This window comes from Lagenorhynchus albirostris, chromosome 5, assembly GCF_949774975.1.
Source record: "Lagenorhynchus albirostris chromosome 5, mLagAlb1.1, whole genome shotgun sequence".
NCBI lineage: Eukaryota > Metazoa > Chordata > Mammalia > Artiodactyla > Delphinidae > Lagenorhynchus > Lagenorhynchus albirostris.
The window spans coordinates 139,919,004-139,930,626 of NC_083099.1; the positions used below are offsets into that span (position 1 = coordinate 139,919,004).

Genomic DNA, 11,623 nt, shown 5'->3' on the forward strand with positions numbered 1-11,623 from the left:
TCTTCAAAGTGTATGCTCTGTAAATGCAAAATTCATGAGATAATATATTCTGAATCTGAATTCCAGAGGCAGTGGGATTTGAATCTGTGTTGGAACAATCACTCCACACACTTTTCCCCTTTTCTTGCTCTGCTCTGTACTCTAGAGGATATCAAATGAAAATATTTAATTTTGCAAGCTCCTTTGTAGCTAGGGTGGCTCTTTACAGAACTCTGGTTCAGGCAGAAGTCCCTGGGGGAGGCCTTTCCTGTGCTTCCCCTCTTCTGTCGACCTGGAATGCAGGCGTAATAGCTGGAGGAGCAGCAGCCATTTTTTCACACTTAGAGTCACATGGTAATTATGATGAAGCCAGAAGACACAAGGATGACATTGTTTTGGATTGGTCTCAGCCTATTAATAATGATGCTATTCACTAGGAATGCCTGGGGGTGTTCACCTGGGACCTTTTGGTGAGTCCTCAGAGACATTTCCCTGACCAGAGCCAATGTTGAGGCTGGACTGGCTCTGACAGATCATATTATAATTGCAAGATGCACCTCAGCAACAACGATTAGGGAACTTTGCAAAAATCAGATTTATTACTCTGGGTTCTGGAGGGTACATGCCAAGTTTAAGACCATACTGTGAGGTTGCAGGTAGAGAGGCAGAGCGAGAGAGACTGAGCATGTACCTGGGGTTTTTGCCTTTAGTGGGGTGTCTAGGGATGCAGGTTCATTTTTTTACTGACAAATTTACAACATAAGAGTGGAAATTAAAGGACAGGAAAGGACACACAGGGTCAGTCCGGTGGTCAGTTATCATCCAGAACCTTCTAAAAGGAGAACTTTATGGGTGGGGGGCAGCCTGGCCCTTGACCTCGTTATGTAGTTGGCAATGTGTTTATTTGAGATGGATTTGTTGGCGATCAAAAGCTTAACGTCAGCACTTATGCTCAGAAAAGCCAGTTGTCAGGCACTCTCACTGCAGACATCCTTGAGTATTGGCCTCAGCCTTGGACCATTTACTACTAAGCTTCACATTGTATGAGAAAAATAAAACTCTTTACTTCTTTAAACTAGTCTTTGTCAAGTTTTTCACACACACACACACACACACACACACGCACACACGCCTTATATCTCTAATGTGGGGGTGGAAAAATTCCTTTCTTCCCTTCTAGGTTCCTTGGATGGTTTAATAATGAAATTGACACAACACAAAGTAACAAGAGAAAATTTAATTACATACATATATACGAGAGTCCCATAAAAATATGAGACTCAAAGAAGTGACCAAAGCAGGAAGCTTTTATATCTTTTACACAAAGAAAATAAATTTGTGAAGAATTGATAAGACAAAGGGGTTTAGCCTTGGCATAGCAAATGGGTGAAAAAATAACCAGGTTTGTTTACACAGCCTGCTTGGCCCTGAATTCCCAGGCTCTGGTGATAAGGATGCCTTCTACTCTCCTGGTACAGGGAGGGCACCTTTCACCCTGGAGATTGATCGATTGCTTTCAGGGACACAGAGAAGGGTCAGTGTGTTCTTGCAACAGCTGTTTCTCAAATATCTTTAATTCAAAATAATCAATCATATTTGGGGGTGGCTTATTCTGCTCCCCTTTATCTCCATAAAATCCTCCTCTCCCATGCTTCTGGTTAATTAAAGGAGAGGGTTCTTCAACTCTCCTGCTTTAAGCTAATGCTTTAAACACAGGGTGTGCACATTCAACAGCAATAAGGTAATTAATAAGTAATTTATTTTCTGCAGTTCATTTTTCCTTTAACCTCTTATAAGCCTCCTCCACTTACTAAGTGATTTCTGAGAACTTACTATCAGCTGTGCTCTGGCTCTGGCGTGGTCAACCAGCCATGTAGCATCGCTGGCTGTGGTGTGCTGGTAAATGCTTAGGGGTGGGGGGACCCCATGCCATTTGTGCATTTCCATTTGTGCATTTCCCATTTCTATGGTGTAAGTACTACCATCAAGGTGATTTCAAGCTCCCAATAGAGATGCACATAACTGGTCCCTGGGAGCCCTGAGTGCCACACCTGCAGCACACCCTTGGAACTCGGTGCTCCCAAAAATAACATCAGGGCTCTTGCAAAATTCATTTTCTTAAGAGTGAGCCTTAAACACATTTCTCCAGATAAAAGGCTTTTGATGACTAGATCCAACCCGAGGGGAACGGCTGGGAGGCTGAGTGGATTTGGTTCTAGACTAGTGGCTTTCCTTTACCCTGAATTCCCCAAAAGTCTTGTCAAGAGCTCCACCACCTTCCCATTTTCTTTCTTTTGTGTCATGCTGATTATGAAACCCACCATCTTCACTCTAATTTCTTTGGGGAGGCAATTTAATAGACCCATTTTTTCCAACAGTTATGTTTAATCATCCATTCCAGGCTGATCTGATGTGTTCAAAATCGCTATGAATTATTTCTACCTTTGGTTATTTCACATACTATTTCCTTATGCTGAAGTTCACATAAGGGATTCTGCCACTAGCAAGTATCTGAACTAAAAGAGGCTGGCCGCGGAGCATTGACAAAGACCGACTTGGCTGTTAGTGATGCTGGGGAGGGAGCCTCCCCTATGTGGGTCCTCACCTTCCCCAACCACACCCACTCACTCAGACTATAGCGACTTGCCCTTCCTCTTGGGCTGAGCTGGTGAGATCCCAATTATGTCACCTGAAGTTACAATTTCATTAATTGGGTCTCATTAACCAGGGATTATTTATACCTCTATTTGTTTAGTTCAGGTTTCCTGTTATACTTGGAAGCAAGTGTTTGCTAAGCAAATTAACAGTGTAATCAAGATCCCAGGGAGAATGTTTAAGTGATTAAACGTCAAAGGTAAATTACAATAGAATATAATTACTATTTAAATAAATACCCCAGGGTCTTTCCCTAGAAACATCTTGGGAGGCAAATAATTTAGTTATTTTATACACCTAGAAATCATAAAAGCAAGATTTTTTAAAATGTTATTCTATTATAATTGAGAATATTCAGATTGACGTGACTGCACCCAAATTGTGCAAATGAGAACTTTGAGTATACTTCAAAGGATAGTTACAGAACCACTAATTATATCCTGTATGGGTTATATTAGTTTTTAACCGTAAACAATATGTACAGTCTTATATATATGTATATATATATATACATATATATATATTTATTTATTTATTTTTGGCTGCTTTGAGTCTTCTTTGCTGCGCACGGGCTTTCTCTAGTTGCGGTGAGCTAGGGCTACTCTTCGTTGCGGTGTGCAGGCTTCGCACTGCGGTGGCTTCTCTTTGTTGTGGAGCACAGGCTCTAGGCACGCAGGCTTCAGTAGTTATGGCTCGTGGGCTTAGTTGCTGCGCTGCATGTGGGATCTTCCAAGACCAGGGCTTGAACCTGTGTCCCCTGCATTGGCAGGCAGATTCTTAACCACTGCACCACCAGGGAAGTCCAAGATGTATAGTCTTTCCCTGTGATTCCAACTTAAGTGAGGATCACTTGCTAATTAATTCACTTCTGTTGTTCAGTTTCCCAAGTTTAAAAATAGCATTTATCTGCCCATACAAAGACTTGGACATGAATATTCATGGCAGTTTTTAATTTAGAGTAGCCCAAACTAGAAGTAACCCAAATGTCCACCAATAAGAAAATGGATAAATAAATGTTGATATATTCACACAACATAACAGTACTCAACAGTAAAAAAAGAACAGACTACAGATACATGCACCATGGATAAATCTCAAAAATACGATGCTGAGAAAAGGGAGCCAGACACGAAAGCATTAATACTGTGTGATTCCATTGATATGAATTTTAGAAAAGACTAAAGTCACCTACAATGACCAAGAGTAGAAGAATGGTTGTCTTGGGCGGCCAGGGGTTGAGAGTATGGACATCTTTGGGGGACTATTCACTGTTCAGTCTACCACAGTCTGCCTCAGGCTCCCAAAGAGTCGTACCCATCCTACGTGCAAAATACAGTCAGCCGGTCCCAGAGTCCCCCAGATTCTCAAATCATTACAGCATCAACTCAACTCCAAAATCTTATCATCTGTCTTATCAGATCAAAAGTCCTAAATCTCATTATCTAAATCACTGAAAGCAGGTATCAGTGAGACTCTGGGTATGATCACCCTGGGGCAAAATTCCTCTCCATCAGTGGATACGTGAATTGGAGTCCAGAATTTCAATGATGGGAAGCATCATCCCCCAAGTGAGTCATTGAAAGTGATGATAAGTAGGGCCAATGTTACTTCCACACTTGATTTCCACACTTATATGTAATACCTACTGGGGATGCAGGATCATGTTTTGTTGTTGACTTACTACATCTTGGAGGGTAGTGCCCACCCTTGATGGGTACCACTTCCAAGGTGATGCTTTACCTGTGTCTTCAAAGAATTCTTCCATTGTGCTATCAGGTCAGAAGCTTTGGTGTGGTACAGTATGTGATAGGACCGGTGACTTTGTGGTCATTGGCCCACTGTCAAACTTTTTTGCTGTAAAGTGAGTCCCTGAGCCCATGAGATGTTACGTGGGATCCATATTCGTGGATCAAATATTCTGTAAACCTTCAGCTAGTGGTGCTGCCTGAAGCCCTGTGGACAGGAAAGGCAAACACACATTGGCATATGAGTTAATGCCTATCAAGGTGAGTCATTCCCTTCCAGGACAGCTGGTTGGTCTCTGAATGACGGTACCATTTTGAGAGTTCAGGGTGGCACTCTATTGTTTGAGGGTTGGACATTCAGCCATAGCAGTAGCTAGATGAGCCTTGATGAGTTGGAGCCCATGCTGCTGGGCTCTTGCATAGCCTCCTTCCTGTCACCATGGCTATTCTATTCATGCATCCATTGTGTAAGCAGTGGTGTGGTCAGTGAATGAGAGGACTGACCTCAGTTGGCTGAGCCATTTTATCTACTTGGTTGCATGGTGAGTACTTTCTGGTGGATGCTAACATAGAACACAATGATCTTTACGCCTAATGCTCATTCCCACAGGACCATCTACAGACCTCCTTGTCCCTTCAAAACTTCCTTCCTCCAAGCCACTGAACAGTGAGCCAAGCAGTTCACCATTGCCCACGAGTCCATGTATGTTCTAACCTCAGGTCACTTCTGCTCCAAATGGATGACAGAGGTTTGAAGCTCTTCCCATTGGGAGGAGTTCCATCACCATGACTTTCAGGGCCCCCTCCCTGAGCGCTCAGTGACTGTAGTGAATCAATAGTCTGTTTTCAGGGTGTACCACGTAGCAAGCTGACTCACCAATGAACTAAAACTTAGCCTATTATCTCCTCTTTAGCAGGTAGTAATGTACAGTCCTCATCCTGTGGCCACAGGTGTGAACAGCAGCCGGCATTCAGCAGAGGTGGGAGCTAGATCAGCCTTGGTGAGGGGCCATGCAGAACCTCCCTCCATCCCTGCCATCTTGGCTACTCCACCCATGGGCCATTGCAGGCGCAATGGGTGACTGAGGACAGAGGCCATTGGACACCACCAGACCAGTCACCCTGTCTGACTGGTTGTAGAGGCACAGAGGCCCTCAGTGGACAGTGCCATGGACATGGGCATCTGCATGCCCCCTGCCCACTCCCCAAAGCCCATCCACATCCCTTTTCCCTGGGCCTCCAGTGTCTTTTTCTGCTGGGGCTGATAAGACGCAATACCGTAGCCTGGGGGAGGGAAGGGGCGTAAGCAGCAGGCATCCATTTCTCACAGTTCTGAAGGCTGGAAGTTCAAGATCAGGGTGCAGGCATGGTTGGGCTCTGAGCTCTCTTTCTTGCTTGTACATGGTCACCTTCTGCTGTGTCCTCACATAACAAAGAAAGAGAGAGTGCTCCCTGGTCTCTTCCTGTGAGGACACTAATCTCATCATGAAGATCCAACTGTCATGACCTCATCTAACCCCAGTTATCTCCCAAAGGCCCATCTCCAAATACCATCACATTGCAGGTTAGGGCTTCAACATATAAATTTTGGAAGGGGGAGGGGGTGGAGACACAATTCAGTCCATAGCATCCAGTCTCTGATCTACAACCCTGCTTCTTCTAGGTCTCCACCAGAGGTCTCGATCCACTGGTGTAACAGTCCTAAATGACATGGATCTCTAGGCCACCTGCAGGCGCAACTTACTTTCTGGCCCTGCTGGTGCCTCATCTGTAGGCTCCACTTCCATTGTAAGAATTATTTGCTTGTGAGTGTGTAGGTCAAGATGGGCAGTGATGGCTACGTGGTCACTTGGTGTTCATGGTCAGGTAATCAGTCTCGATCAGGATCCAGCAGCAGGACAAATGCTTTTCCTTTCAAATACTGTATATTTCTCTGCTGCAGTTGGCATGGGCTTGCTCTAGAATCTTAGGGGTCTACATCGTGATTCTCCTGCTGGGGTTTGTCTTAAGTGGCCACCACAGACACACAGGGTCTCCCAGCTGCATGGCCAAGCAGTAGGCACACTTACACCACAGCCTGGACCCACTGCGGCGCCCTTTCCTTTTCTCAGTGTCCCTGAGAGCTGGCACCTTCCATGCCACACAGTAAATGTAAACGTGTTCGGTAATACTCTGAAGTTTGAAATATGTTACTTCCAGAAAGCGGAGAACCAAGCTGTGCTTCCTTCTTAGAGGTGGGAGATAAAAATGCAATAATTCATCCTTTACTTTAGAGGGAATGTCCCAGCAAGCCCCGGCCCATTAAGCTCTTAAAAATTTACTGAATATCCTGAATTTTTACAGCAATTTCTCCCACCTTCTGGAGCACTTCTATCTTTCAGAAACCTCCAGCATACTTGCCACTTTTGTTCATTCAGTCTACTTACCATGTCATCTATAGAGTGGACCAACGTGATGTTCTGGGAAAAGTCCAGATGGCCCAGGCCTTTTCGGATTAAATTATGACAGGGGGAAGGAGAATTAATGCAACCCTGGGGCAGAGCTATAAATAAATGCTGTTCTCCATCTCATGTGTAAACTGATTCTAATCCTCTTCCCGGATAAAGATGAAAAATAACGCATACGTCAAATCAAGGGCTGCATATCACATCCACGCGAATTGATTCTAGAAAAGAGACCACATCTAGCACAATGGCTGTTGTCAAGGCTGCTGTGTGGTTGAGTTGGCAGTAGTTCACGTTTATCTTCCAGAACCTCCACGACTTGGAAGGAGCCCAGTTAGTAAACAAGACAGAGGAGGTGATAGAAGCCTTCACCCCCTGCACTGGTCTTTAAAGATCTTTCATTTCTCTGGGAAATACTGTTTTTTATTTAGTCTCTTGTCCTGAAGCCAATTACATGAGTTTCTGTTTGGCTTTCCCACTGTGATAGCTCTTACCACTTAGGCCAAGGAATCCATACGTGGTAGAGCAGAGTCCTAGGGCTACCACAACAAAATACCACCAGTGGGTTAGTTTAAACAACAGATATTGATTTTCTCACAGCTCTGGAGGCCAGAAGTCCATCATGAAGGTGTGGGCAGGGCTGGTTCCTTCCGAGGATGTGAGGGAGAATCTATCCCCTCCCTCTCAGCTTCTGGTGGTTCTGTGGAAATCTTTGGCTTTCCTTGGCTTGCAGAAGCATCACTCTAATTTCTGCTTCCATATTCCCACGGTGTTCTCCCTAAGTGTGTCTCTGTGTCCAAATTTCTCTTTTTTATAAGGACACCAGTCATATTAGATTAGGGCCTGTCCTAATGACCTTAACTGATTACATGTGCAACCATCATTTCCTAACCAGGGAACATTCTGAGGTACTGGGGATTATGACTTCAAAATGTGAGTTTTGGGGGACACAATTCAACCCATCATATGTGGGCTCTTCCAACTACCAAGTCTGTCCATTCCAGTTATATTGATACATGGAGAATGGGGAGACGGCCACTGGGTGAGTCTGTGCACCTGCCAGACCTGGGCCAAGTCTGGCCTTATTATCAGCCCCAATGTGCCCTCACTCCAACAGGGGCACCCTGGTGGTGCTTCAGATCCCTGAGTGTCAACCACCGTGTATAGCAGCCCTCAAACTGTGTGTGTCTCCTTTCTGTTAGTGGCTGTGGGTCCCTTTGGGGAACGACTGGGGAATCATTACCAGTTGCATTTGCTGTGGTGCTGAGGGCCCTTCCTCCTGAGAATCCAGCGTCTTCTTTAGTCCATGGGCTTCAGCCCTGAGAAGTGGCTCAGGTACAGAAAGTGGGCAGGGGTTGGGACTTATTGCCCTCAGCATCCCCACCAGCCATCCTTGATTTTGGTTGAATGTAGAGATGGGGCCATACCCCACTGGCTGCCTCTGTCTTGTTCCTCGGAACTCTGTCCTAGTTTCCATGTCCAGGGCTCTCTGAGGGGTGAGCTCTTCCAGCTGCCCTTCCAGTCATGCTTCCCATTACAGTAATCGCATCCTTGTGGCTGCTGGTGGGGAACTGCTGCCCCCAGGCCTTTGTACTTTGTGGATTCCCTCCTCCCACTGCTATCAGGGAGCCTGGTCCTGCCACAGCATCCTGTGGTCAGCCAGCCCCTAGCTTCCCAACAGTGCTTGTGGCTTCTCACCTGAGGATTTCTAACCATTGTCTTCAGATGGTTCCCAAGAACACAGGTGGCATGGTCACTCCTCTGGACAAGCCCCCCGACATGTTCCCCCAGCTCTGGCTGGTGCATGTCCGCTGGGTCCTGCAGCTCCAGTGGGGCAGAGCCCCTCTCTCCCCTGGCCGACCCAACCCTTCCCTGGCTGGGTTATGTTGCAAGTAAACCCAGGTTGCTGGCGGGATGGTGAGTTTGGAGTAGGTCCTGGGGAAAGGGTGGGGGACGCATGTTTTCTTACAAGGCAGGGGCCTCTGCACTGTCGTCAAGCAAGGTTGGGGCGGAGATGCATTCATCAGAGAAGAGTTGGCTACTTATATAGACCCAGAGGGTTGAGGATTTGCGTATTGACTCAGCTGTCGCCATCTGGAGTGTTTGAGTCTCTGTCCTTTCCCATCAGGGCCCTCACTTTGTTATACCAGGCTTGCGGGGGTGGAGTCAAACACCCCTGCAGGTTTGTTATCCTTACACTTAATTCCTGGGCCGGAGCCTCAGCTGGTTCAACCCTCCATGAGTCTCTCTACACACGGCCAAGGAGGTCCTATGGCTTTCACCTTTGTCTTTGATTTCCTCTTTTTAAAAAAATTCAAGTATAGTTGATTTACAGCGTTGTGTTAGTTTCTGGTGTACCGCAAAATGATTCAGCTATACATATATATATTCTTTTCCATTATGTTTTATCACAGGATATTGAATAGAGCTCTCTGTGCTCTACAGTAGGCCCTTGTCGTTGATCCATTCTCTATGTAATAGCTTGCATCTGCTAGGCCCAAACTCCCAATCCACCTTTGCCTTGAGTTGATGACTGAGCCACGTCAGGCTTTCGCTGTGTTCTGCCAGCTCTCTGACAGTGCCCGGCCGCAGCCTCTGAGCCCACAGTCCTCATGTTGCCCCATCCCGAACCTCTTGGTGCTCCCTTCCAAGGGGATCTTATCCCATCCATCGTCTGTGAGGGCGTCATGATTGCACTTGGGCTGAACCATCTGAGTACATTGAACTGTTCCAGGAATTGTCCATCGTTGCCCATCATCAGCCTGAAGTCCGTGGCCATCCAGAGGGTGGATGGTCCAACTACCTACTCCCATTTTAGAGTCCGCTTCTTTGGTCCAGTATCGCCCAGACTGTCCTCAGCAGGACACAGAGATGGAGGCGTGTGTGCGGAGCTTCACTGGGGTGGGGAGGTGCTGTCAGGGTGCTGGCAGGGAGTCAAGCAGGAAACGGAGCAGCAGGAATGTGATGGTAACAGAGACCTCGGCCAGCCCCGTGGTTCTGTGAAGAGGGGACGGCCCTTCACAGTGTTCCGAACTGAGGCCTGGGGCTGGACTGGCTGTTGTCTTCCCACACCGTGGGCCTTTGGATACAGGTTGCCCTTGGGAGGGGAGTGAAACCTTGGGCAAGGAAGCTCGCTTTGGCTGGGGACCATTCCTGGAGACACAGTGAAGTGTGAGCCATGCAGGTGACACTCCTGGAAGCCGGGGGGACATCTGAGGGTGTCCCTCAGCATCTGCTACAGGCCTGCTTTGGAGAAGGCTCAGGTGTGCCAGGCAACACGTCCCCAGCCCGTCTCAGAAAGGAGCCTGTCCACCTGTATCCTGAAAGTCACAAAGCCCAGAACCTACTTCCCAGAAAAGAGTTCAGGAGCCCCCAGGTGTGCCTGAGCCCAGACCAGGCCAGCTTCCCACAGGGAGGACAGGGGTAGGTAGAGCACGCGGGTGCCTGGATCAGGGCATCTGCAAGCGTGTCCTGATGGGGCAGGGCCGGGAGGGCTCTAGCTGTCCCCACTCCTCTCTCCCTAAATCCCTCCTCTTCTTGCAGGAACAAGGTGTGAGGCGCAGACAGAATAGTGGACCTGGCCACAGAGGTTCCAAGAGGCTGGGAATGTCTGCTCCGGGGTCAGGCAGGCCTCTGGGGAGAGAGAGGAAGTGGTTCCTCCAATTCGGCACAATGGGCATTTGTGGACATTTTGCCTACACAGCATCCATTCCTACTTGTTAAAAACATCGCATCTCCTCTTGGAAAAGGACTTCTCCCTGATGTGTGTTGCCCTGGGGGTGTCCATCTGTCAAGGTGTTCTGCCAGCTCCAGCCAAGGGGTAGGCACATGCCCCAAACTCAGCCATGCAGACTTTCTCTGGGACTTGAATTTTGAGGGGAATCATCTCCAGATGGAAAAAGGTGGTGGGAGCACGTTCATCCCACTGATGGGCCCTGAACTATCAGTGGCTGAGAGGTTGAGAGGTCCTGCTGTGTAGACACCCAGGATCTGGTCCTGCTTCCAAACACTGTTCTCAGCTCCATCTATTCCTTGAGCTGCCCAACTTTCCCCTGAATTTTGCTTGTGACCCGGAGTTAGATGCTGTTTACAGCCAAAACCCTTGAATGTGATAAGATGAAGCCCAGTCTGGTCCCCAGACACACGTTCATAACCACTAGCTATGGACATGTTGGCTAAGAAACCCATCCTGTTTCCTCCAGGATTTGCCACGTAGGCTTTCAATGGGGTTCATTTTCATCTGGACCCCAGATCGTTTTGTTGAAATGTTATTGCTGAGAGCTGGGAGGATGGGGTAAGGCAAGGTTTCTTATAAAGGACAGATTCAGGTGGGGGAAGGTGTCATTAGCCCTAAACAATCCTTTCTCATGAAGAACTTTCTGTCTTGATGATAACCCTAGATATTCATTTTCTCGTAAAAGCTGTGCTTCAGGCATCGTCGGGACTGGACAGCATCAACGCTGACACTGCGGTTGAAAGTGTGTCTTCCATGCTCACTTCGGCAGCACACACACTAAAATTGTAATGATACAGAGAAGATTATCGGGGACCCTGTGCAAGGATGACATGCAAATTTGGGAAGTGTTCCATGTTTTTAAATGTCCATTGACAGATAAATGGATAAAGAAGATGTGGTATACACACACACACACACACACACACACATATACACACACAATGGACTATTGCTCAGCCATTAAAAGGAATGAAATAATGCCATTTGCAGCAACACGGATGGACCTAGAGATGATCATACTAAGTGAAGTAAGTCAGAAAGAGAAAGACAAGCACCATACGACA

At 47.0% G+C, this 11,623-nt stretch overlaps 1 non-coding gene across 1 annotated transcript; it reads left to right on the top strand.

The window, feature by feature from the left end:
- The first annotated feature begins 11,312 nt into the window (after positions 1-11,312).
- Positions 11,313-11,419, top strand: LOC132521463 (U6 spliceosomal RNA). The gene has a single exon (XR_009540907.1). It is a non-coding gene; the product is annotated as a U6 spliceosomal RNA (small nuclear RNA).
- The last annotated feature ends 204 nt before the right edge of the window (positions 11,420-11,623 follow it).